The sequence below is a fragment of the Tachyglossus aculeatus genome, chromosome 9 (assembly GCF_015852505.1).
Source record: "Tachyglossus aculeatus isolate mTacAcu1 chromosome 9, mTacAcu1.pri, whole genome shotgun sequence".
Classification (NCBI taxonomy): domain Eukaryota; kingdom Metazoa; phylum Chordata; class Mammalia; order Monotremata; family Tachyglossidae; genus Tachyglossus; species Tachyglossus aculeatus.
In genome coordinates this window covers 63,749,427-63,775,034 of record NC_052074.1, presented here as the reverse complement: position 1 = coordinate 63,775,034, position 25,608 = coordinate 63,749,427, and the positions used below count along the sequence as shown (strand labels likewise).

Genomic DNA, 25,608 nt, shown 5'->3' with positions numbered 1-25,608 from the left:
ATTGTTTGAGCCTTTTCTGTGTGCAGGGCATTATACTAAGAGCTTGGGAGAGAACAATATAACTGAGTTGGTAGACACGTTTCCTGCCCATAGTGAGCTTACAGTCTAGAGGGGGATTCAGATATTAATATAAATAAATTATGGATATGTTCATAAGTGCTGAGGGAAGGATAATTAAAGGGTGCAAATTCAACTGCAAGGGTGACACAGAAAGGAATGGGAAAAGAGAAAGTGAAGGCTTAGGGAAGTCCTCTTGGAGGAGACATGCTTTGAAGGTGTGAAGAGTGATCGTCTGTCAGACATGAAGAGGGAGGGCATTTGAGGCCAGAGGCAAGATGGGGGCGAGAAGTTGGAGGCAAGGTAGAAAAGACTGAAGTATATTGAGTAGGTTGGTATCAGAAGAGAGACGTGTGGGGGCTGGGTTATAGTAGGAGGTAAGATAAGATAAGGTGATTGAGTGCTTTAAAGCCAACAGTAAGAAGTTTTTCTATTTTGATGTGGAGGTGGATGCGCAGCCACTGCAGGTTTTCGAGGAGTCAGGAAACAGGGACTAAACAGTTTGTAGAAGAATTGTCTGGGCAGCAAAGTGAAATATGGACTCGAGACGGGAGAGATGGGAGGCAGGGAGGTCAACAGGGAGACCTGATGCAGGAATCAAGGCAGGATAGGATAAGAGCTTGGCTTAATGTAGTAGCAGTTTGGATGGAGATTCCTCTAGACTGTGAACTTGTCGTGAGCAGGGAATGTGTCTGTTACCTTGTTATACTCTTCCAAGAGTACGGTGCTCTGAGCACAATAAGATCTCAATAAATATGATTGACTAACTGACTGACTGATGGAGATGGAAAGGTGGATTTTAGCTATGTTGTGAAGGTTGAACCAACAAGATTTGGTGACGGACTGTGGATTGAGTGAGAGAGATGAGTCGAAGATAATGCCAAGGTTACAGGCTTGTGAGACAGGAAAGATAATCTTCATCATGCTTCCACTACTTAATCCCCACTTTATAGATGAGGTAACTGAGGCACAGAGACGTGAAGTGATTTACCCAAGTTCCCAGACAAGAAGAGTGTTAGAGCCGGAATAGAACCCAAGTCCCCCAATTCCCAGGCCCATGCTCTTTCCATCAGGCCGTGCTGCTTAACAAGCTCTCTACTCTCCCAAGCACTTAGTACAGCATTTCATGTTCTGAGCTCAATTCGTTCTTCTTAATGATTGATTGGAAAAACGTAAGGGGTGTCATCTAATTCGGTGTTATTTCAGTTTTAAACCCTCTACACACCTTTGCCCAAGCAAAACGTTCAGGCTGGCCATATGAGCCGGAGCTATGGATTGAGTCTCCCGTAAAAGTTCTCTGTACTTTTTTATTATTCTTGGTGGTTTATCACGCCGATGACGTTTGGACTTTGGCCGTTTTTCAGTTTGGAAACCCATCTGAAGTAGGATTATCAGGACTTTTGTAGAGCTAGCAAATGAATCTCAGTTTACCTCTATGTCCTCTGTTTTCCACTGGAGTGCAAACTTTCTAGAAGCATCCATGTTCATATTACTGTTCTTAATCCTGTTCTGGTTGAATGAGGCAAGTGGTTTATCAGTCTCTCAAAGCATGTGCTTCTGAATCTAATAAAGAAATACTTGAGGAGTCTTGGATGAAGTGACCCAATCATAAAAAGGGTCGGACAACATTTAAGTTCTTACATAGTGTACACCTTGGAAAATATTCAGTTCTGTGTTGCCGATGGAAGCTTTGGCTATGTGTTTCTCCAGCTTCAGGCTTGTATATTCCTGTGATTTTCTTCAAGTGTTAGGTTAGCTTGTGTTAGGTTAGCTTTGCAAAGTTATTTGCAATCCTCTGTTGATGTTCACACATCTTCTTGGACATTTTCCTCTAGGATATCATTGTCATACACAGCCACCCAAAATGACCATCTGTAGGCCTTTCAGTGATGCCTGCGGCTTGTCCAGTTGGAAAAATTTCCTGAAGGATTGAAAACATTCTCTTGTGCTAGGATCCAGATTCCTCATTGCACTCTCTAGCATGGCTTCGTAGAATAAGTTGAAAAGGAAGAGATATGCCTTGAGAGCTTTTTGATAATTAATATGTTTTAAAAAGTTTAAAATGGTGAAAACATAACATGCAATTGTCAAATTCAATTTTTAAGAATACTCTCCCAAGCCAACTAACTTTTCCCTTTATTTTAAAAATGCTTATTATATATCAAGCACATATTAAACACTGGGGTAAATATGAGATCATCACTGTGGACATGATCCCCATCCCACATGGTCTTAGGGGGAGGGAAAATAGATATTTTGTAACTATTGTACAGATGAAGAAATTGAGTCACAGAATGACTTGCCCAAGGTCACACTCTGGTGCTCTTTTAAACTATGTGACACCTGTTTCTCCTACCCACTAATCCCTTATTCTCTTCTCGCCTTCATTTGTAAAAATTTTATTTGTTAAGTTCTTATTTTGTGTCAAGCACTGTTCTAAGCACTGGGGTAGACACAAGTTAGACTGAAGAGAGTCCCTGTCCCAAATGGGACTTCCAGTCTAAGTAGTAAAGAGAATCCCCATTTTACAAATGAGGACACTGAGGCACGGAAACCTTAAGGGACTTGCCCGAGGTCAAACAGCAAGCCAGTGGCAAAGATGGTACTAAAATCTAGGTTTTGTAATTCCCAGGCCCATGCTCCTTCCATTAGACCATACTGCTCTGCCTCATTTATTTCCCAATGCTGAGATTTAGCACTGAGGCAGTGCAACTTGAGGCCTCTGTAGTGTTCATAAAATGCTGGTTGTTGGCTTTTCACTTTCTAGTGCTTCTACTCCTTCAGCCCTGACAAGAAAAACAAGTGTTTGCAGCTTAGAATCTGAATCTGGGGTCTCTGACAGCATTCCTTGGTACAAATTGTTCAGCAAGGAAATCAAATTGTCAGTATCTTGGGGATGGTAGAGTGAGGTTTGGGGAAAGAAAAGATGAGGAAACAAAACCAAATTGAAAAAAACCCCACAAATAAGAGCGAGCTGAATAATGAAAATAAAATTAATGTGGAATGCTGCAATCTAAGGGAAAATAGCTACAGAAAATAAATGCAAGATTTTGTTCTTGAAATGTATACCTTACGTTTCATGAAATGCTGATCCCTTTGTCTTATATAGGCTTCCAGTATTTACCTCGATCAATTGATCAATGATATTTATTGAGTGCTTACTGTGTGAAGAGAACTGGACTAATTCCTTGAGGCGAATACAACATTATAGAGTTCACAGACACAATCTCTGCCCACGAAGACTGGCAGTCTTCCGGGGGAATGTACCATAATTGAATTTAGATTTTTCTCTTGATTATAAATTTAATCATTGAAATTTTAAAATATGGTTTATCAGTGGCATTTTGATTTCAGTGACACTTGGATCTATAACCTCAGCGTGACCCAGTGGTTAGAGCACAGACTTGGAACTCAGAAGGATCTATGTTCTAATCCTAACTTTGCCACTTGTCTTCTATGTGACCTTGGTCATGTCACTTAATTTCTCTGTCAGTTACCTCATCTGTCAAATGGGGATTAAGACTGTGAGCCCCATGTGGGAAAGGGACTGTGTCCAACCCTATTTGCTCATATCCACCCCAACACTTTGTACAGTACCTGAAATATACTGAGTGCTTAACAAATACCATTATTATTATTAATTTTCATTTGGCATTGCACCATCCTCAGCCCCACCTTAAATTGATGGGAAGGGAACATGTCTGTTAAATCTTCTGTATTGTACTCACCCAAGTGCTTAGAACAGTGCTCTGCACATAGTTAGTGCTCAATAAATACCACTGATGGATTGATTGATTACGTATATACCTGTAAATTATATATTATAAATGATTTATTTATGTCAATATCTGTCTCCCCCTCTAGACTGTAAACTCTTTCTGGACAAGGAAAGTGTCTACTGACTCTGTTTTATTGTACTCTCCCAAGTGCTTAGTACAGTACTTTGTACACAGTAAAAATAGAAATAAAAAATGGTACTTGTTAAGTGCTTACTCTGTGTCATTCGCTATACTAAGCGTTGGGGTAGATACAAGCTAGGTTAGACACAGTCCCAGTCCCACATAGGGCTCATGCTTTCAATCCTCATTTTCCAGATTTTCTCATTTTACACAATTTTCAATCATGGTTTAATTGGTTTAATCAAAATATTCACATATAACTCTGAGTTATACCTGTGAGTGTACACTAGAACTCTGAGAGCTCTAGTAAGATCTATCCTTTGAACTATGTAAGTTTTCCTGGATCACATGTTGAAATTACTTGCATTTTTTGTGGAGTTTGTATACAAATGAGGACAGAGTTCAGTGAATGTGACCAAAGGAAATAGCACTGCCAAATAAATGTCTGTCAAATAAACGTCCTTCTTCCACAGGGAGATTAATGTGAAGGATGAAAACAAACGGAATGGAGCATGATAGAATAGAGCATTGAGCTCTGGGAATATTAGGGAACACAAGGTGGATGGCAGAACTAGAGTTTTTCTTGGTCTGGCAAATCCTCCTTGACTGCTACCTCATGACTGAGATCTGATTCATAGGATCTAAGATAAATAAACAAGAATAGCAAAACAAAACAAAACAAAAAACCCTCTTAGAGCCAGGAGAGCACTATATGAATAGAGAAATGTGAAATTTTCAGCCTGGTACTAAGTGCCAAGATCAAACACCAAAGTGGGACAGAGGGTTGATTCCGAACAGCTAATCTTGTGTGAAATTTTAAGGATTGGTAACAGTGAGTCACCCCTTCCCCACCCATCCCTCCTTCTCCCCTACCCCTCTTGCACCCCCCCCACCACTACATGCACACAAGACCCCTCTAGACTGCAAACTTGTTGTGGGCAGGGAATGTGTCTACCCACTCTGTTTTATCATTGAATTGTACTCTCGCGTTTACTACAGCGCTCTGCACACAGTTAAGCATTCAATAAGTACCAGTCCGTGATTGACTGTAAAAGTAAGCAAGCCCATTCACAGATATCACTTCACTATGTAGGAAAGAATATTGCTTTAGTCCTAGATCTAATGGAGGATAAATACCTCCATTGTATTAATAAAGAAAGAAAATCCATAGTATCTTTACATGGCAATAAAAGGGTCTAGAAATAATCGACTTATCTAGAAGGAAATTCATTTAGGCTAATACAGTTTTCCTATGTTCTGAAAAAGCATTCATTATGAATGTAGGAACCTTGCTTCTTAACCCGGCCAGGCGGTTAACCAATAAAACCCTGCAGATTTGCAGCATTTTCACCCAGTTTCGGCTGACTAGCATACTGAATCAGCACTGGCGTTGCAGTCACACGATTCTTGCTGAGATAAGACTGCTCTGATATACTCCCAGTTTTTACTGACAATCCAGCTACGTCACTGTCTCCAAACCATCAAACCAGCACCACTACTGCAATCCCAACCCTCATCGCAGACCTTTGCCCCACTGAGGCAGGACAAAACTTCAGAGTCACCTATGAACTTGGTTCTATCCCCCTTAAGAACTTTCATATTCACCCCACCTCCAGCCCCGATAGCACTTTCGTATCTATCTCTGTAGCAACAATAATAATAATTATGATATTAAGCACTTACTATGTACCAAGCACTGCACTAAGCGCTTAATCTCTATTCCCAGATGAAGTAACTGAGGCACAGAAAAGTTAAGTGATTTGACCAAGGTCACAGAGCAGACAAGTGCAGAGTTGGGATTAGAACCCATGTCTTCTGACTCCTGAGAAGTCCCGGCTCTTGGCACTAGGCGATGTTGCTTCTCTGTGTTTACTGAGTGTTTACTGTGTGCAGAGAAGGACAAACCATTGGGATTTAGGAATAGCCTGGATGAGGGAGTCGAAAAAGAGTAGATAATTAAGAATAATGCCCACGTTGTCGACTGTTACCCGAAGGTTAGGTGGAGGAGAGCTTGGAAGGGAAGATGAGGATTACAGTTTTCGGTATGTCAAACTCTAGATGCTGGTAGACAAAGTATGGAGCTGTTTTCAGGGCAAGAGGAAATTCAAGATCGCAGATGTGGGGAGAGGTTGAAGGCCAGCAAGATACATTTGGAATTTCTTCGCGGATGATAGCTGAAGATGTGGGAGCAGGTGAGATCACTGAAGGAGAAAATATGAAGTAAAAACCAAGTGACCCAAAACAGAGCCTTGAGGAACATGCAGATTGAGGCATGAGAGGAGAAAGAGGAGTCAGCCAAAATGACTGAGAGTGGTCAGTGAGATAGGGGGAATACGCTTAGATTTAGTAAGTAAAAGCTCATTGGTGACGACCGTGGTGGGGGGAGGTCACCGTGTCAGTGAGTGAAGGGGTCAGAAATCTAGACTGTAGTGGGTGGGTGAAGAAGGGAGGAAATGGAGAAGTGGAGAAGCAGCTTAGCTCAGTGGAAAGAGCCCGGGATTTGGAGTCAGAGGTCATGGGTTCAAACCCCGGCTCTGCCAGTTGTCAGCTGTGTGACTTTGGGCAAGTCACTTAACTTCTCTGGGCCTCAGTTACGTCATCTGTAAAATGGGGATGAAGACTGTGAGCCCCCCGTGGGACAACCTGATCATCTTGTAACCTCCCCAGCGCTTAGAACAGTGCTTTGCACATAGTAAGCGCTTAATAAATGCCATCATTATTATTATTATCCATTTACCTTCTGGGAGAACATGGGCAAGTCACTTAATTTACTGTACCTCCAATTCCTCACTTGTAAAATGGAGATTTGTTACCTGTTCTCCCTTCCGCTTAGATTGTAAATTCCATGTGGGATAGGGACTGTGTCCAATCTGTTTAACTCGTATGTACCCCAAAGCTTAATACCATCCTTTGCACAGAGTAAATGCTTAAGAAATACCACAGTTATTATGAATTACTATGAAGTGGAGACAGTGGGTGTTTACACTTTCTTCCAGATGTTTCAACAGGAATGGCAGCTTGGAAATGGGGAGAAATGGGAGAGGACAGTGGGATTTGAAGATGGCTGTTCTATTACAGGGGGAGAGTTGGGCATTTTCGATGGCAGTAGGGAAGGAGCCATCAGAGGATTTATTGAGGATGATTAGGGAGGGGTGAAGGCTGGAAGCAAGTGGTTTTAGGTTGCTAAAGGGGAATGAAGACAGAGGAGTGGGTGAGATATCTCTTCTAGAGAGATGATTGGAAAGCTGAGAGACCTAGTGTAGGGGTGAGACAGAGATGAGGATATGGAGAGGGAATTTTGGGAAACTCAAGGGCTTCAATTTCATTCTAGACTGTGAGCCTGTTGTTGGGTAGGGATCATCTCTATATGTTGCCAACTTGTATTTTCCAAGCACTTACTACAGTGCTCTGCATACAGTAAGCGCTCAATAAATATGATTGAATGAATGAATGAATGAATTAACATTGTAGTTGGAAATTCTTCAGGTCCAGGGATTGGGGAAGAAGTCGTACTGGTAGCCTCAGGATGGAGTGGAAGATCTGGAATAATTGAAGGTGACGAAAGGCATGGGAGTCATTTTAGGAGGTGAAGTTAGGTGAGTGTATGGAAGAAAGGGCAGAGTTACAGCAAGCAAGGATGAATTGTTGTGGCCAAAGTTTGTCTGGTGCTAATTTTGTCTACTAGCACTCTGCAGAATGAGCACAGAAGCAGAGGAAGTATCCAGGGATGGAGGTTGCTAGCGCAAAATTGTTGGGGTGGTGGGGGAAGGAGGGAATCAATTTCCATGGAGAAGATCATGTTGAGGACATTGTTTTTTTGGAACAAAAGAAAGGATTAGAAGTAGAATTACTGTTATTATTAAAACTACATTATTTAACCAAAAAGTGGATTTGGGCCCTGGGTGGTGACAAGTACCCTGATGCTGGGTGTTTTTAAACTTGTTATGCTGTCGAGTTGTGTCTGAACCATAACGATGCCACACATCTCTCCCAGAATGCCCCAACTCCGTCTGCAATTGTTCTGGTAGTGGATCCATAGCGTTTTCTTGGTAAAAATACGGAAGCAGTTTACCATTGCTTCCTTCCGTGCAGTAAACCTGAGTCTCCACCCTCGCCTCTCTTCCATGCTACTTCTGCCCAGCACGGGTGAGTTTTGACTTGTAGCAGATTGTCTTCCACTCGCTAACCACTGGCCAAGCTAGGAATGGAATGGGTAGGCCTCTGCTTGACTCTCCCTGCCGTAGTTGAGACTGGTAGAGGACTGGAAACTCTCCAGGTGTGACCCTGAGAAGTGTTTTTTAAACTACCGATTCCAAAAGGAGAACACACTTCCTGAGATACTAAGCTGTGGAATGGTGAAATGAACATTTGCTCAGTAACCAGCCTGAAAAGTGTTGTAATCACAGTCCCAGTTTTAGTTCCACGGTGAATTTCTCTCAGAAAAGGTGGGAAACGCATTTTTGGTGTATTTATGTTGCATCACTATTGAGAGTATAATTTTCTGTGATCAGCAGAAATACTACATTTCCATACTTCATTCCATCATCTCAGGGAGATTAGCATAAAATTTAATTTGTGCTAATTAGCCAGAGGCGAGGGAGGAAAATTAACTTGACACGTTCACGCTGAATTTACAGTAGCCTCATTTTAGTGTGCTTTAACAAGGCGACTATAGTAGATTCTTTTTGCATCAATATCAGAAAAGTCTTGGGGTATCTAAGCTGGAACAAATTATCTACCTTTGAAATATATTTGGCTATAAACATTGAATTGCAAACCGAGAGTTCGTAACAAGGACTTCCCAGGCTAGACTGTGTCACATGATGGTTCCTGAAGTCATTGCAATTTCTACTTTCTAGTTCAATTACCGTGACACACTTTGAATTATAACGGTAACTATACATGGGCATTAGTCTAAGTTATTAGACATAGTTTAAATGTTTCCACAATTTGTACTTTAAGCTAATGGTGTCACATCTTCCTCTGAACCAAACTGTGCAAATTGGTCTTGAGGATTTTTTTGCTCTTATAAAAGATATTTATATCCGGGTATTGGGACTTTGGAAAGAAAAGGAAAAGAAAGAAAGCCCCTGTATTGCTTAGTGGAAAGAGCATGGGACCGGGAATCAGAGGACCTGGGTTCTAATCCTGCTCCTCCACATACCTGCTGTGTGACCTCCAGTAAGTCCCTTAACTGTATCTCAGTTCTCTCATCTGCAAAATGGGGATTCAATGCCTCTTCTCACGCCCACATTGTCTGTATGCACCATGTGGGATCTGATTATTTTGTATCTATCCCAGTCCTTAGTATAGAGCTTGGTGTGTAATAAATGTTTAACAAATACCAAAGTTATTATGACCACCATTGACATTACTGGTTCATATTGACAGGCCTATTGTGGTTGAAATGAGCTAGAGGGAGGTGCTTTCAGTGATAACCAGTGACCATGACCGTAGATCAAGCCTTTGGTGGGAGGAGGACATGTAAAGTTGCTGAGCAGAGGGACGGACAGGGTTAGGTAAGCGAAGATGAATTTCAGATGATGGTGTGGGCCTGTGTCTGAATTTCCACCAGGTGATGTAAGATTGACAGAGGGACAGGGGTTGTAGGAAGAGTTTAGGGGAGGGGGTGGATTTGAGAGAGAGTAAATGGAGTTGAGAGAGAGAGAGAGAGTAGGTGGAGAGAATAGATTTGGTGCATCCAAAGATGAAAGTTTAGGTAAGGCGGCCAAATGGGTTACAATAACCTGGCAGGTTTTTGAATATGCAGGACAGCTGAGTGTGCAAAGCATCAAAACTGGAAAGCCAACTCTGGTGCATGTTCTACTTTTTTTTTTTTTTGGAATGGTATTTGTTAAGCACTTATTATGTGCCTGACACTGTACTAAGCGCTGGGGTAGAGACAAGATAATCAGGTTGGACTCAGTCTCTGTCCCACACGGGGCTTACCCATTTCCAGATGAGGTAACTGAAGCACGGAGAAGCTAAGTGACTTATCCAAGATCCCTCAGCAGACAAGTGGCAGGGCAGGGAGGAGAACCCAGGTCCTTTGACTCCAACGCCCATGTTCTAACCACTAGGCCCAACTGCTTCTTCTGCTGACTGTGCTATGCCCAGTCTCATAAATAAAAGCCTTATGGATGTAAGGAGCTCAGGCTTTTGGTAGTTGAATCACTGAAAAGGCAGCAGGGCACATGGAAGCATCCTGGCATTGGATCTGTCCTGGCTATCTGAAAATCTCCTTTGCATGGACCCTATTGCTGCCAATGCTTGAAAAGGCATAAAGCGTGCTCCGTTTCAGCTCGATTTAGCTCCCCGTATCTTTGGATTTGTAGTACAGGTTTCTAGATACCTGGTAACTTGAACTCAGACTTAATTCATCCTTCCCCACTCCCCCTCCACTCCCACGGTTGACAAGAGGTCCAGATTTTGCCCAGAAACAATACGACAGCCTGTGTCATTCCCCCCTCAAGCTGCTCATCTTACTCATCTGTTGCTCAACTCTTTGCAAATTGAACCTTGGAGTTCACTCCAATTCACCTAGCACTATTCTGTATTTCTTTCTGTCAAGTGCCACTTTCAACTTTAAGAACTGCTCCATCAGTGTCACCTCCATACCAAATTTTAAATTGCATGTCAGTGAAACAGTGAAACCCAGACATACAGTGTAGTAGAAAAGTTCTATTGATCGTATTACACCTTTGCTCTACAAGATGTAGGCGGAGAAATCAACCAATCAATTAATCAATCATATTTATTCTAGACTGTGAGCCCATTGTTGGGTAGGGACCATCTCTATATGTTGCCAACTTGTATTTCCAAGCACTTAGTATAGTGCTCTGTACACAGTAAGCACTCAATAAATATGATTGAATGAATGAATGAATTGTGCGATTCCCATGTGCTGAGCACTGTAGTAAGCCCTTGGGACAATACAACAGAGTTGGTAGAGACATTCCCTGCCCGCAAGAAGCTTACAGAATAGAGGGAGAAGCCCTTTCCTCTCCATCCAAACCGCTACCCTGCTAATTCAAGCTCTCATCCTATCCCGTCTGGACTACTGCACTAGCCTTCTCTCTGATCTCCCATCCTCGTGTCTCTCTCCACTTCAATCCATACTTCATGCTGCTGCCCTGATTATCTTTGTCCAGAAACGCTCTGGACATATTACTCCCCTCCTCAAAAACCTCCAATGGCTACCGATCAATCTGCGCATCAGGCAGAAACTCCTCACCCTGGGCTTCAAGGCTCTCCATCACCTCGCCCCCTCCTACCTCACCTCCCTTCTCTCCTTCTACTGCCCAGCCCGCACCCTCCGCTCCTCCACCACTAATCTCCTCACTGTACCTCGCTCTCGCCTGTCCCGCCATCGACCCCCGGTCCACGTCATCCCCCGGGCCTGGAATGCCCTCCCTCTGCCCCTCTGCCAAGCTAGCTCTCTTCCTCCCTTCAAGGCCCTGCTGAGAGCTCACCTCCTCCAGGAGGCCTTCCCAGACTGAGCCCCTTCTTTCCTCTCCCCCCTCGTCCCCCTCTCCATCCCCCCCGTCTTACCTCCTTCCCTTCCCCACAGCACCTGTATATATGTATATATGGTTGTACATATTTATTACTCTATTTATTTATTTATTTATTTATTTTACTTGTACATTTCTATCCTACTTATTTTATTTTGTTGGTATGTTTGGTTCTGTTCTCTGTCTCCCCCCTTTTAGACTGTGAGCCCACTGTTGGGTAGGGACTGTCTCTATGTGATGCCAATTTGTACTTCCCAAGCGCTTAGTACAGTGCTCTGCACATAGTAAGCGCTCAATAAATACGATTGATTGATTGATTGATTGATTTAAGTAAGGAGACTAAGATGGAAGCCACAGTGAAAGAAAACCACAGATAATAATCATAATAATAATGATGGTATTGTTAAGTGCTTCCTATGTGCCAGGCACTGTACTAAGCACTGGGGTGGATACAAGCAAATCGGGTTGTACACAGTCCCTGTCCCGCTTAGGGCCCCCTGTCTTATTCCCCATTTTACAGATGAGGTAATTGAGGCACAGAGAAGTGAAATGACTTGCCTAAGGTCACACAGCAGACAAGCGGTTGGACCAGGATTAGAACCCGTGACCTTCTGACTCCTGGGCCTGTGCTCAATCTGCTATGCCATGCTGCTTCTCACAGTTGCACCTCAGCTGTGGATGGAGGGAGACAAAATGTTGGAAGACAGCCGACACTCAATGTTAACCATCAACAATAAGGTGACTATTAGAAAGTAGGCGTTTCAAGCTGATTAGGACATTGAGGAAAGAGCAAGAATGATGCCAGGAGCTGTGGTTGAAAGAGAAACATCAAGTCCACCAACTCAGCGTGACTCTGTGGAAAGAGCAGAGGCCTGGGAATCAGAGGACCTGGGTTCTAAACCTGGCTCTGCTGCTTCCCTGCTATGTGACCTTGGGCAAATCACTTCCCTTCTCTGTGCCTCAGTTTCCTCAGCTGTAAAATGGGGATTCACTGCCTGTTGTCCCTCCTACTTAGACCGTGAATCCCTTCTGGGACAAGGGCTGGGTCCAACCTGATTATCTTGTATCTATCCCAGTGCCTAGAACAGTGCTTAAACATAGTCAACACTTAAATAATAGTCTCCTTAAATAATAGTCTCCTTACTTAGTAAACACTTAAATAACAATAATAATAGCTCTATTATATTGTACTTTCGAGAAGCAGCATGGCCTAGTGGATAGAGCAAGAGGCTTGGAGTCAGAAGGTCATGGGTTCTAGTCATGCTGCTTTGGCCACGTGTCTGTTGTGTGACCTTGGGCAAGTCACTTCACTTCTCTGGGCCTCAGTTCCCTCATCTGGAAAGTGGGGATTGAGACTGTGAGCCCTACATGGGACAGGGACTGCGTCCAACCTGATTTGCTCGTACTCACCCAGCGCTTAGTACAGTAGATGGCACATAGCGCTCAACAAATACCACAATTATTATTATGTTCAAGAATACTCTTTACTGCAATCACCACACTGTAAGCAGACAATCAATGCCATTGATTTATTGGTAGACGTGGAAACGGTGGGAAGCTTTCTCAAGAGCCATTCTCTATACACAGGTAAATTTTCCTTCCTGCAAAAATCAAAGACACTCACACACATATCTGTGTACAAAGATTTATGTACACACGTATATCCCTGCGCACAGTAAGTGTGTGGCTCAATGGAAAGAGCCCGGGCTTGGGAGTCAGAGGTCAACTGTTCAAATCCCGACTCCACCAGTTGTCAGCCGTGTGACTTTGGGCAAGTCACTTCACTTCTCTGTGCCTCAGTTTCCTCCTCTGTAAAATGGGGATTAAGATTGTGAGCCCCACGTGGGATAACCTGATCACCTTGTATCCTCCCCAGCGCTTGGAACAGTGCTTTCCAGTGATTAGAATAGTGCTTTGCACATAGTAAGCGCTTAATAAATGCAATTATAAAAAAAATATGATTGAATAAATGAATGGATGGACGGATGGGTTTTGTTTTGTTGTCTGTCTCCCCTTCTAGACTGTGAGCCCGTTGTTGGGTAGGGACCGTTTCTATATGTTACCGACTTGTACTTCCCAAGCACTTAGTACAGTGCTCTGTACACAGTAAGTGCTCAATAAATATGACTGAATGAATGAATTAATTAATATATATATATTATATGGTACTTATAGGCAAGAACCTTCTTTTGGTTCTACTGAACTTTCCTAAGCACTTAGTTCAGTGTACCCCATTCTGTAAGTTCCAGTTAATACCATTACTACTATTTCTGCTAGGCTCTTCTGGGCAAGGAGCATGTCTACTAACTGTTATGCTGTGCTGTCCCCAGCACTTAGTACAGTACTCTACACACTGTAAGCACTCAATAAATACCACCAATGGATTGCTACTGCTACTAATGCTGCTATTATAATAGGCAGATTTGCACAGTTGTGATTTCTGTCTGCTTAGAGGTTTGTGTATTTGTATGTCATCTGTTCTCCCCATTATATTAGAAGTCCTCAAAGGTCTCAGACTGTGTCCTCTTTCCGTTATAATAATGATAATAATGATAATTGTGATATTTGTTTAGTGCTTACAATGTGTTAGTCCTCTAGACTGTAAGCTCATTTTGGGCAGGGAATGTGTCTGTTATATTGTTACATGGTATTCTCCCCAGCACATAGTACAGGGCTCTGCACACGGTAAGCGCTCAGTAAATATGATTGACTGAATAACTGTCAAGCACTGTACTAAGTGCTGGAGTAGATACAAAAAGCAGCATGGCCCAGTGGAAAGAGCACGGGCTTCAGAGTCATAATTCCGGCTCTGCCACTTGTCAGCTGTGTGACTTTGGGCAAGTCACTTAACTTCTCTGTGCCTCAGTTCCCTCATCTGTAAAATGGGGATTAAAACTGTAAGCCCCATGTAGGACAACCTGATTATCTTGTATCCTCCCCTCAAGTGCTTAGAACAGTGCTTGGCACATAGTAAGCTCTTAACAAATGCCATCATTATTATTATTATTCTCCAGGTCTCATTACCTCATCTGTGAAATGGGAATTGAGTTTGTGAGGCCAATGTGGGTCAGGGACTCTGTTGCCCCTGATTTGTTTGTATCCTCCCCAGCGCTTAGAAAAGTGCCTAGCACATAACACGCATTTAGCAAATACTATTATTATTATTATTATTATTATACAAAATGATCCGCTCCCACATGGGGCTCACAGTCTTACGGAGGAGGGGAGTACTGATATTAAATCCCCATTTTGCAGATGAGGGAACTGAGACCCAGAGAAGTCAAATGACTTGCCCAAACTCACACAGCAGGTAAGTGGTGGAGCCAGGATTAGAACGCAGCCCCTCAGGCTCCCAGGCCCAGGGTCTTTCCACTAGGCCACACTGCTCCCTTGAAAAGCTTAATAAGATTGCACATAACAAACCAAAATGCTAGTAACCAGTATTTCTGATAGCCAGACAATAAGCAGTCTTGGCTATGGAATTACACAGGGGGAAATGGTTCAAGTTCCAAATACTCAGTGAGGAGCTGGCAGTATTTAAGTCCTCCAACTTCCTGCCTAAGACTCAATGGAAAATCATAAGACTATCTTGTGTAAAGCACTATGTAGTACTGCCCAAATTATCTATCTATCTATCTATCTATCTATCTATCTATCTATCTATCTATCGTTCCTTCATACTCAAAGAAGGTGCCTTGGATAGTAGTATTTGGGTGCGTGTTTGCGTATGTGTACAATTGAAAAGGCTAATGTTTTATCCAAGGTCTCGGCTGCAAGGGGCAGACCTACAGAAACTGGCCTTTGTTGTACTGACGTATATGTTGTTTGCACCTCTTGGCTCTGTTATTTCCTTTGCCTCCTCATTTCACCATCTTTACTGAGCTTCTGCTAGAGTAAAGTGTCTGGTTTCCTGATTGCAGGGTGACATGCTGGTTTCTCTGCAGCCTTTGACTCACAAGCTTTCAACTGGAATGTGGCATAGTATGAGGCCTTTGTTTTTCTATATCGTTCTTCCACTTTCAAGTTCTCCAGACCACAACTTTCCCCATCTCCAAGGGCTTCTTCTTGAAGTGCCACATCTGCTAGAATTAATTCCCCAATATCCTGATTTCAAGACTTGCTCCAGCTGCATCAATCGACACAACTTACATCTATCAATTTTCATTCCCTGCATATTTCCCCACCAGCACTTATGTGCTCACCTGTTAGTAGATGCTAGCTTTGTTTTTTCTCTGGCTCCCACTATCTGTAAATAATTTGTGCTAACTTATCTCTCCCATTAGGTGATGAGCTTTGGGAGGGCCAAGAACCATGTTTTCGCTTTTTTTATACACTCCTAAGTGTTTTCTACAGTGCTCAGCACATTAAGGTTTTCAATTATTACTCTTAGTGAAGTGTCGGTTAGGTAAGGGATGGAAAGTTCAGTTAATTGCATTCATTCATTCATTCAGTCATATTTATGAGCTCTTACTGTGTGTAGAGCACTATACTAAACACTTGGAAAGTACAATACAGCAATATTCAAGACTGGGAGAATTCCAGGGATTGGATTAATTTTCAACACCCAAAATTATATAAACCCATCTCTAACACTTATTTAGGTACTTACCTAAACCTATCCCAACTTTTAAGTTTATACACACACACCCCTCTAAATAGAAAGGGTTATCTCTCTCTCTTTCTTATATACACATATAATATAAAATCAGCCCATCTAATAATAATAATAATTAATAATTATGGTATTTGTTAAGCACTTACTATGTGCCAAGCACTCTTCTAAGCACTGGGGTAGATACAAGGTAATCATGTTGTCCCATGTGGGGCTCACAGTCTTAATCCCCATTTGACATTTTATTTTATTTTACTTGTACATATTTACTATTCTATTTATTTTGTTAATGATATGCATCTAGCTTTACTTCTATTTATTCTGATGACTTGCCACCTGTCCACATGTTTTCTTTTGTTGTCTGTCTCCCCCTTCTAGACTGTGAGCCCGTTGTTGGGTAGGGACCATCTCTATATGTTGCCGACTTGTACTTCCCAAGCGCTTAGTACAGTGCTCTGCACACAGTAAGTGCTCAATAAATACGATTGAATGAATGAATGGATGAATGAATGACAGATGAGGTAACTGAGGCACAGAGAAGTCGGGTGGCTTGCCCAAGGTCACACAGCAGACAAGTGGCGGAGCCGAGATTAGAATCCATGACCTCTGACTCCCAAAACCTGGGCTCTTTCCACTAAGCCACACTGCTTCTTGTACATTCAATTCCTCACTTTGATTGCTCTATTTGGAAATCACTTCATGTTCATCTCCCCAATTAGAAAATGAAGTCTTTGTGGGCAGGGAAGTAGCATGACATAGTGGATAGACCATGGGCGTGGGAGTCAGAAGGCCATGGGTTCTAATCCCGTCTCTGCCACTTGTCTGCTGTGTGACCTAGAGCAAGTCACTTCACTTCTCTGTGCCTTGGTTACCTCATTTGGAAAATGGGAACTGAGCCTGTGAACTCCACGTGGGACAGGGACTGTGTCCAACCCAATTTGTTTGTACCCACCCCAGCACTTAGTACAGTGCCTAGCACATAAGGACTGTCTCTATATGTTGCTAACTTGTACTTCCCAAGCGCTTAGTACAGTGCTCTGCATACAGTAAGCGCTCAATAAATACGATTGATTAACAAATACCATTATTATCACCATTATTCATTACTCTCTCTCTCTCTATATATATAGATATCTATCTATCTATCTACCTATCGAGAGAGAGAGAGAGAGAGAGAGAGAGAGAGAGAGAGAGAGAGAGAAGCAGCATGGGAGTCAGAGGTCATGGGTTCTAATTCCGGCTCCACCACATGTCTGCTGGGTGATCTTGGGTAAGTCACTTAACTTCTTGGAACCTCTGTTACCTCATCTGTAAAATGGGGATGAAGACTGTGAGCCCCACGTGGGACAACCTGATCACCTTGTATCCCCCCCCCAGTGCTTAGAACAGTGCTTTGCACATAGTAAGTGCTTAACAAATGCCATCATTATTATTATTATTATATATATGTAATATCACTACTCTGATTTGTATCTCCCCACCATGAAGTACAATGCACAGCCTACGCCAGGCATTCCATGAATAATATTTAATACATTATGACTACCCTCAGTGGGTACACAAATACCTTGAAAAAATAGGAAACGCAGGAACCTAAAACACACAGCTATCGTTCTAAAGGAGCGCTTCATAGAAAACCTTCTGCCTGAAACAAATTTCCACACATATTTACATGACCATTTATCAAAACTATAGTCAGCCACTGTTTCCTCGCTCTTGATTAGATCTCAGTAGAAGTCTGGAAGTTGCTTACGTTTGGCAAAGAGGAGCAGTTAAATCATCCATTTTGACTGTTTTGTAATTAACCTGCAGCCGGCCTCTTTCCAACTCCGGGGAACTATAAAGGCTTCGTGTGGCATCCTGGCCTTCCTTTCAGGTACCTCTGTCATACATCAGAGTCACACATACACATGTTCCCTACAACCTGATTCACAAATCACCAGGCAACAGAGCTCTGCTATGCTTGAATCAGAATTGGTTGTGATAGGAACCAGTGTCATATAAATATTGCTTCTGAGAGCAGCTAGTTTTCTGAGGCCTATGCGTTGTGACAGCATTCTGTTTAGCTGATAAATTGCAGTGTAGCAGGAAGGATGCTACAATGAGTATTGATTTCTTTTGTGCATAGCACTCATTTTGCTGCTGCTTGTGAATTGGCTTCATGAGCTGGCAATCCATTAAGGGTCACTTTGTGTGTCTCTCCTTTCATTATTGCTTCTTTTACTGCTTTCTGCCTTACTGCCCTTAAAATACGCTGTCAAGAAAACTAAAATAGGTAAGAGGGGAAAACTATAATGGTAGTGCCACAGTTTGGTGCCTAGTAAATGACTATTGAAAATATCAAAAGTGTCACAGAAGGCTAACGGGACTGTAGAATGGTCTATTGGAAAGAGATTAGGACTGAAAGTTGGGAGATAGAGATGCTGATTCTGTTCTTCAATGTTCCTGTCCTGTGTCCTTGGACAAGTCTCTTAGTTTTTTATGCCTCAGTTTGTTTATCTGTAAAATAGGGATGAAATAATTTCCCCCCTATGTGGGACAGGTCTCTTATCCTATATCATCTTTTATAAATCCCATCAATTATCACAATGTTTGACATATAAAAAGTGCTGAATAAATACTATTTACTGGGTTAAGAAGGATTTATCTAATTATTGTAATCATACCCATCCACTAGTATTTCACTTTGACATTTTCTATCAAGATGACCGCAGCAAAAATCCCATTTAGCTACTGACATTATTGCAGTTTCATTCATTTCTTTTTGCCAAATCTGATTTTGTGGCTACCTATGAGGAAAAACAAAAACAAAACCCAACACTTGCCTTATGCACTGTAGTTCGGCATAAACTTTCAAGACTGTGTTTTCTTATTTGAAATGGGGTTTGATTTGCCTTGTCTAATTGTGTTACTTGTTTTCATTGTCTCTATGAACTAACTTCTGGAAACCTTCCAGAAGCACCGTGGCCTAGTGGAAAGAGCACGGGTTTGAGAGAAAGAGGACCTGGGTTCTAATTCTGCTGTCTGACCTTGGAGAAGTCACTTAACTTTTGTTTTTCTCAGTTCCCTCATCTGAAAAATGGAGGTTCAACTGTGAGCCTCATGTGAGACCTAATTATTATACATCTACTCCAGTGCTTAGTACATTGCTTGGCACAGAGTAAGTGCTTAACAAATTTTACTATTATTAATATTATTATTATATTTAACATCAAATGATGGCAAAATTACCACCACAGTCTAGCAGCCTAAAGGCAGTGCATACAATAACACCACTTTGTTGGATATGATTTCCAAGAAGAACGGTTTAAAATGGTTGGAAACAAGATATCTAAGCCACTGCTGCATGGTGAACTGAATGAGGAAATACGATGAAACGTTTGTCAGCTACTTCACAGTGGAAATATAGAGGATGAAAGCTCTATCAACTTTGGTTGGAGACAAAAAAAATAGTTTCTGAAGTATCAAAATGGTTGAATGATTCGGCATCCAAACAACTGTTTGGTCATTTAACTAAGTTGTTAGAGAATTTGTCGGAATGGGTGAACAATCCATTGAAGGATTTCAGAATGTGTGGACTCCCACTCTATTCCTCTTCTCTTCTACATCCTTCTCTTGCTGTCAATATGCTCTCTCTCTCCCCTCTATTCATCTCTCCTGTTTTCTTGTTTCCCTCTCTCACTGTCCCATTTTTCTCTTGCATCTTCTAGTTCTGCTTATAAGTGTTTGTACAGAAACAGCATGGTCTGTTGGAAAGAGCACAGTCTAGGAGTCAGAAGATCTGGGTTCTAATCCAGGCTCCACCTCTTGCCCGTTGTGTGACCTTAGGCAAGTCATTTAACTTCTCTGTGCCTCAGCTTCCTCATGTAAAATGGGGATTAAAACTATGAGCCTTATATGGGACAGGGCCTGTTTCCAACCAGATTATCTTGTATCTATCCCAGTATTTAATATAGGGCCTGGAACATAATAAGTGCTTACCAAGTACCACAATTATCATTATTGTTATTATTATTATTGGAAGGTTAGTCAATTTCTGAGGTGGGTAAGTAGCCCCTTGGTTGAGTCAACACCACGATCCTAGAAACAAAGTTAATTCACCCTGGTCTCTCTTACCCTGGGAACTTGGAAAGGAGACAAGACAATGAAACCCTCCCCTTCCCTCAGGACCTGAATGGACCCTCATCATTTGATGGTGGCAGTCCCAAGGGCCTCCAAAGAGTGACCAGGAAAACCACATGTTCCCTAGATCTGTTCTCACTGCTTCCCTCCTCCAGAGAAATGATAAAGTTTCTGGTAAAAGAGGATTCCTAAGGCAAAACTTCCCTAGTTGCCCATTAGTGGCATAATGAGTTTATTAGAATGCTCCTAGCCATGCTCTATTATAAGAGCCTCTCCTCTTCCTCCATTAGTAATGAGCAGGAGTTTCATCACATCATCAAAAAGCAGCATTCATTCATTCAATCATATTTATTGAGCACTTACTATGTGCAGAGCACTGTACTAAGTGCTTGGAAAGTACAGTTCAGGAACAGACAGAGACAATCCCTACCCAACAACGGGCTCACAGTGTAGAAGCGGGAGACAGACAACAAACCAAAACAAGTAGACAGGCATCAATAGCACAAAATCAATCAATCGTATTTATTGAGCGCTTACTATGTGCAGAGCACTGTACTAAGCGCTTGGGAAGTACAAATTGGCAACACATAGAGACAGTCCCTACCCAACAATGGGCTCACAGTCTAAAAGGGGGAGACAGAGAACAGAACCAAACATACCAACAAAATAAAATAAATAGGATAGAAATGTACAAGTGAAATAAATAAATAAATAAATAAATAGAGTAATAAATATGTACAACCATATATACATATATACAGGTGCTGTGGGGAAGGGAAGGAGGTAAGATGGGGGGATGGAGAGGGGGACGAGGGGGAGAGGAAGGAAGGGGCTCAGTCTGGGAAGGCCTCCTGGAGGAGGTGAGCTCTCAGCAGCGCCTTGAGAATGAGGGCCACAGAATGAGGGCCACAGAATGAGGGTGCGGTAGGAGGGACAGAGATTTTAGCCAAATTTAGTTTCTTCTAACTCTCCACAATCAGTCAATCAATCAGTGGGATTTATTGAGTGCTTATTGTGTTCAGAGAACTGTACAAGTAATAATAATATGTAATAATAATAATAAGTAATAATAATAATAATAATGGTATTTAGTAAGCACTTACTATGACTGTGAACTTGTCTCTAGATGGTGAACTCATCTTGTACTCTCCCAAGAACATAGCACAGTGCTTTGCAAACAGTAAGCACTCAATTAAATATGTTTGAATGAATGAATGAATGCCAGGCCCTGTACTAAATGGATACAAGCAAATTGGGTTGGACACAGTCCCTTGTCCCACGTGGGACTCAGAGTCTCAATCTCCATTTTACAGATGAAGTAACTGAGGCCCAGAAAAGTTCAGTGACTTGCCCAAGGTTACACAGCAGACAAGTGGGGGAGCTGGGACTAGTACACATAAGCTTCTGACTCCCCATGCTCTATAAATGTTTGGGAGAGGAAAATATGACAGGGTTGGTAGCCACATTCCCTGCCTATATGGAGTATGCACTCTAAAAGGAGGAGACAGACAGTCAAATAAACAGACCCTGTCTGCTTTCGGATGAAATGGAGATGGCTTACAGTCTGTGTTCGGGGACAGTTGGGACCAAGGGCCATCTGAATGAGTTTTTCAGGAGCCCAGAAGGGAGACAAAAGATGTGAGGTCTAACTAGAACTCCTAGCCCCCTCCTATACAGCTCCCACTGAGTCACCTCCCTCCAGACACCCTGGCTGAGCCAGAGATGCTGAGCTTCAGGCCTGAGTTTGGAGGGGAATGAGAGAAGTTCGGTGAGGAGAAAAGGTAGCAGGGAGGGAATTGAATCCCCTGCAGTGATTGGATGTAATCCTGGGCTTCATCAGCAATTACTGCATGTTGTATCTTGGTGGTTTATGTATTGCAGGTGTTCAGAGCCGGGAGTATGCTTATATAGGTTTTTGCAGGTTGTACTTTTACAGCAGCCATGAGGAGCTGCTTAGTGTTACCACTGCATTTCTTCCTTGCTGCATTCTAGAGGAGAATCATGTTCGAAGTGGAAATTCATGGAACGCTTCCCTGGAGTGTTATCTTCATTCACTCTCTCTCTCTCTCTCAAATATTCTGACCTGTTCTCTATTGCGCATTCAAATTACCTGCATTTTTCTTGACCTGGATTGAAAGATGTATTTGGCCTGCCTTTGATGCCCCCTCAGTTTTCTAAATTGCAGATTACCCCTCCACTAAACCTATTACCAACTTCTTCTGCTTCAAAAAATTAGTTTACTAGATCATACAAGCGCATTTCAAAGCTACTCAAACTATTCACCTTTGCTATGTGATATTTCAAGCGTTGGACATCTTATCTAAAATTAATACAAAATGAAAATAATATGAATGCATAAAAATCAGAAAGGAAGAAGTACAGTTTTAAAACATGAGCAGGAAAAAATAACCCGAAGCTTTAATGACTTAGTCAGAAGGCTGCTGTCAGCTCAGTGACTATCTTCAAAGAAAGATTTTGCTCTGCACATTGTGAAAGTCTGCTGGTACTTACTTTCAAGTCTGAATCAGACATTTGCATTGTTAGATAGCAGCTGACAGACACCACAGAATGGAAAATATATGTCAAGCACTTTTCTAAGTGCTGGGGTAAACACAAGCTAATGAGATTGGACACAGTCCCTGTCCCACATGGGTCTCACAGTCCTAATCCCCATTATACAGATGAGGTAAATTCATATCGTTTCCAAAAGGGAAACATATAGAAGGACCTAAAAGACTAGGAGTTTTCCTTAAAACATCTTGATGCAGTTAAAGTCACAAGCCAGAATTAAATAGAAGAGAAATAAGACATGAAACATGAATAGAAATGCTATGTGTTGTGGAAACACACAGGCAATGCTCTTAATTAGTTCCATGAAAATGGAGGGTCGGGTGAAATAACAATTACTAAAGTATAGTTCTCCGGAGGGAATCATGTAAAGTGATTCACGGGTTCCCAGATCCCCAAAATTGATCCCTTCCCCAAATTATGAAACAGTAATGAAAAACACAAAGAATATTGTTCGATGATCAAACATTAATGTCAATATGTATGCATAAAAATAATTTGAATTCGATTTTTTGTATCTGAACGTTTAAATATTTGATTTTCAAACCATTAGCTTTCAAGTTTGTTTAATCAAAAATGCACTTGGTGCTCACATATTAATTAATCAATCAGTGACATTTATTGAACATTTACTGTGTGTGCACAGCACTGCACTAAGTGCTTGGGAAAGTACAATGCAACAGAATTAGCAGACACGTTCCCTGCCCATAAGAAGCTTACAATCTAGATATTAAAAAGTGTATTATATAAATCTGCTGTTAAACTAAACTGACATGGGCTTTAATCACTCTATGCCAAGACAGTCAACATATTTCAAAGTTTGAGGAGGAGAGGAAACAAAGTATTTAAGCCACAGTGAACTCTGCCAGTTAATCTCAAAGTGAAATAAAATTCAGTAGCACTATCCTATCACAAAAGTGCACCGAAAAGAGAGTGTTAAAATGAAGCATGGTTATAAACATCCAAAGAAACTCATTATCCCACTAATGGGAAATTATTAGAAATTTTGTGTTAAGGATCTCCTTTGACCAAAAACTATATCATTTCTCTGGAGGAAGGAAGCGGTGAGAATGGATCTAGTTGGGTAGGGATTGTCTCTATTTGTTGCCAAATTGCATTTTCCAAGCGCTTAGTACAGTGCTCTGCACACAATAAGTGCTCAATAAAAATGACTGACTGAATGAAAGAATCTAGGGAACCTATGGTTTTCCTAATCTCTTGGGGCCCCTGGGACTGCCACTACCAAATGATGAGAGTTATTCAGGCCCTGAGGTAAGGAGAGTGTGGATGCTTGTCTCCATTTTTAGTTCTCAGGGCAAGGGAGAGAAGGATGAATTAGTTTTAGTCCTAGGATTGTGGTGTTGACCCAAAAAAGAGGCTACTAACCCATCTGAGAAATTAACTAACCTTCCCACCATCCACGCATACACTTACAGGCAAGGGCAGATAATGCAAGACAATCACGGGACAGTGGGAGAGGGAAACCAAAAAACAGAAGAGATGAGAAACAGAAGAGTTTTCACAAGAAAACTCCCAAGAATGTTGATGAATGAGTACCTATAAATTTGAAATTTCCTTATGGAGCGCCCTGAGTGCTACCGAGCCAAGAATAAGGATATTTTTTTTCTCAGATTACTACAGAGACAAGGCATGATTACCCTAGTATCAAAGGGAATTATCAACATTTTCAGGAAAGAAGTGCAGTTACATCCCTAAACCATACAGCCATCCCATCTGCTCCAGGGACCTGAGGGGACATATCCACCAGATGGTTAGGAACCATTTTTCAGAATGATCCAAGTGATATATACTGATAAGACTGAGGTGCTGTACCAATGTGCAGCAGAGAAACTGCACTTAGAAATGACATCTAAATCTGCTACAGGGGCCAATCATGCATGAACAGATGAAGAAGTAGAAAACAGAATCCAGAAAAACAGCTGAGATTTTGGAAACTATTTGGTAATAGCAGTGTACCAAGAACCAGGCCAAATTGAAGGTGGAAAAACTAGTCGTTGTGTTGGCCAACCTATTATATTTATTATTCTATTGTTGCTTATTGTTATAGTGTACTCTTCCAAGTGCTTAGTGCAGTGCTTTGCCCACCGTAAGTGCTCAGTAAATACGATTGAATATCATATGGCCCTGATAGTAGTCAGGCTTCTTGAGGAGTTTCGACTGTCAATATCAGTCGGTATTGAACGTCTGTCAATTTTATTTTAGGAATTAGGAATTTATTGAACATCTGTCAATATCAGATGGTAAAACGGGACCGTGAGCCGTGAAATCCTGGTAGAAAGTCAGCTCTCCAGTGCTCGACAATGCTTCTTCAGATGGGCCTGTGATGTGAATGGTTAATGGCAGGACTTCCAAGGGGATGCAACAGGGTGAGCTGTGATAAAGGAGGATTGAACCAATTAATCAATTCATTGAATCGTATTTATTGCGCACTCAAAAATCAATCAATAGTATTTATAGAGCACTTCTGTATGCAGAACATTGGTCTAAGCATTCAGGAGAGTATAATACAATCAGTTGGTAGACACAATCCTTGCCCACAATCTAGTGTGGCCTAATGGAAAGAGAGAGGACCTGGGTTCTAATTCCAGCCCTAACAGATGTCTGCTGTGTGATCTTTGGCAAATTTTAACTTCCATTTGCCTCAGTTTCTTCAACCGTAAAACAGGGATTCAATATCTGTTCTCCCTCTTACTTAAAACTGTGAGCTCCAACCAACCTAACTTGTTTGACACTTGTTTAGAAGAGTGTTTGACACATATTAAGCACTTAACGAATACTGTAATAAATGATAAAGAAAAAACACATAAAAGGTGGA

General features: G+C 41.8%; 1 protein-coding gene and 1 non-coding gene across 2 annotated transcripts in view; one reads left to right on the top strand and one right to left on the bottom strand.

Moving 5' to 3' along the window:
* ZNF804A (zinc finger protein 804A) overlaps positions 1-25,608 on the top strand; it is a 334,205-nt gene that overhangs the window by 80,028 nt on the left and 228,569 nt on the right. The gene's annotated exons all lie outside the window — the stretch shown is intronic.
* On the bottom strand, positions 8,113-8,250 carry LOC119932680. Its single transcript, XR_005452421.1, has one exon. It is a non-coding gene; the product is annotated as a small nucleolar RNA SNORA7 (small nucleolar RNA).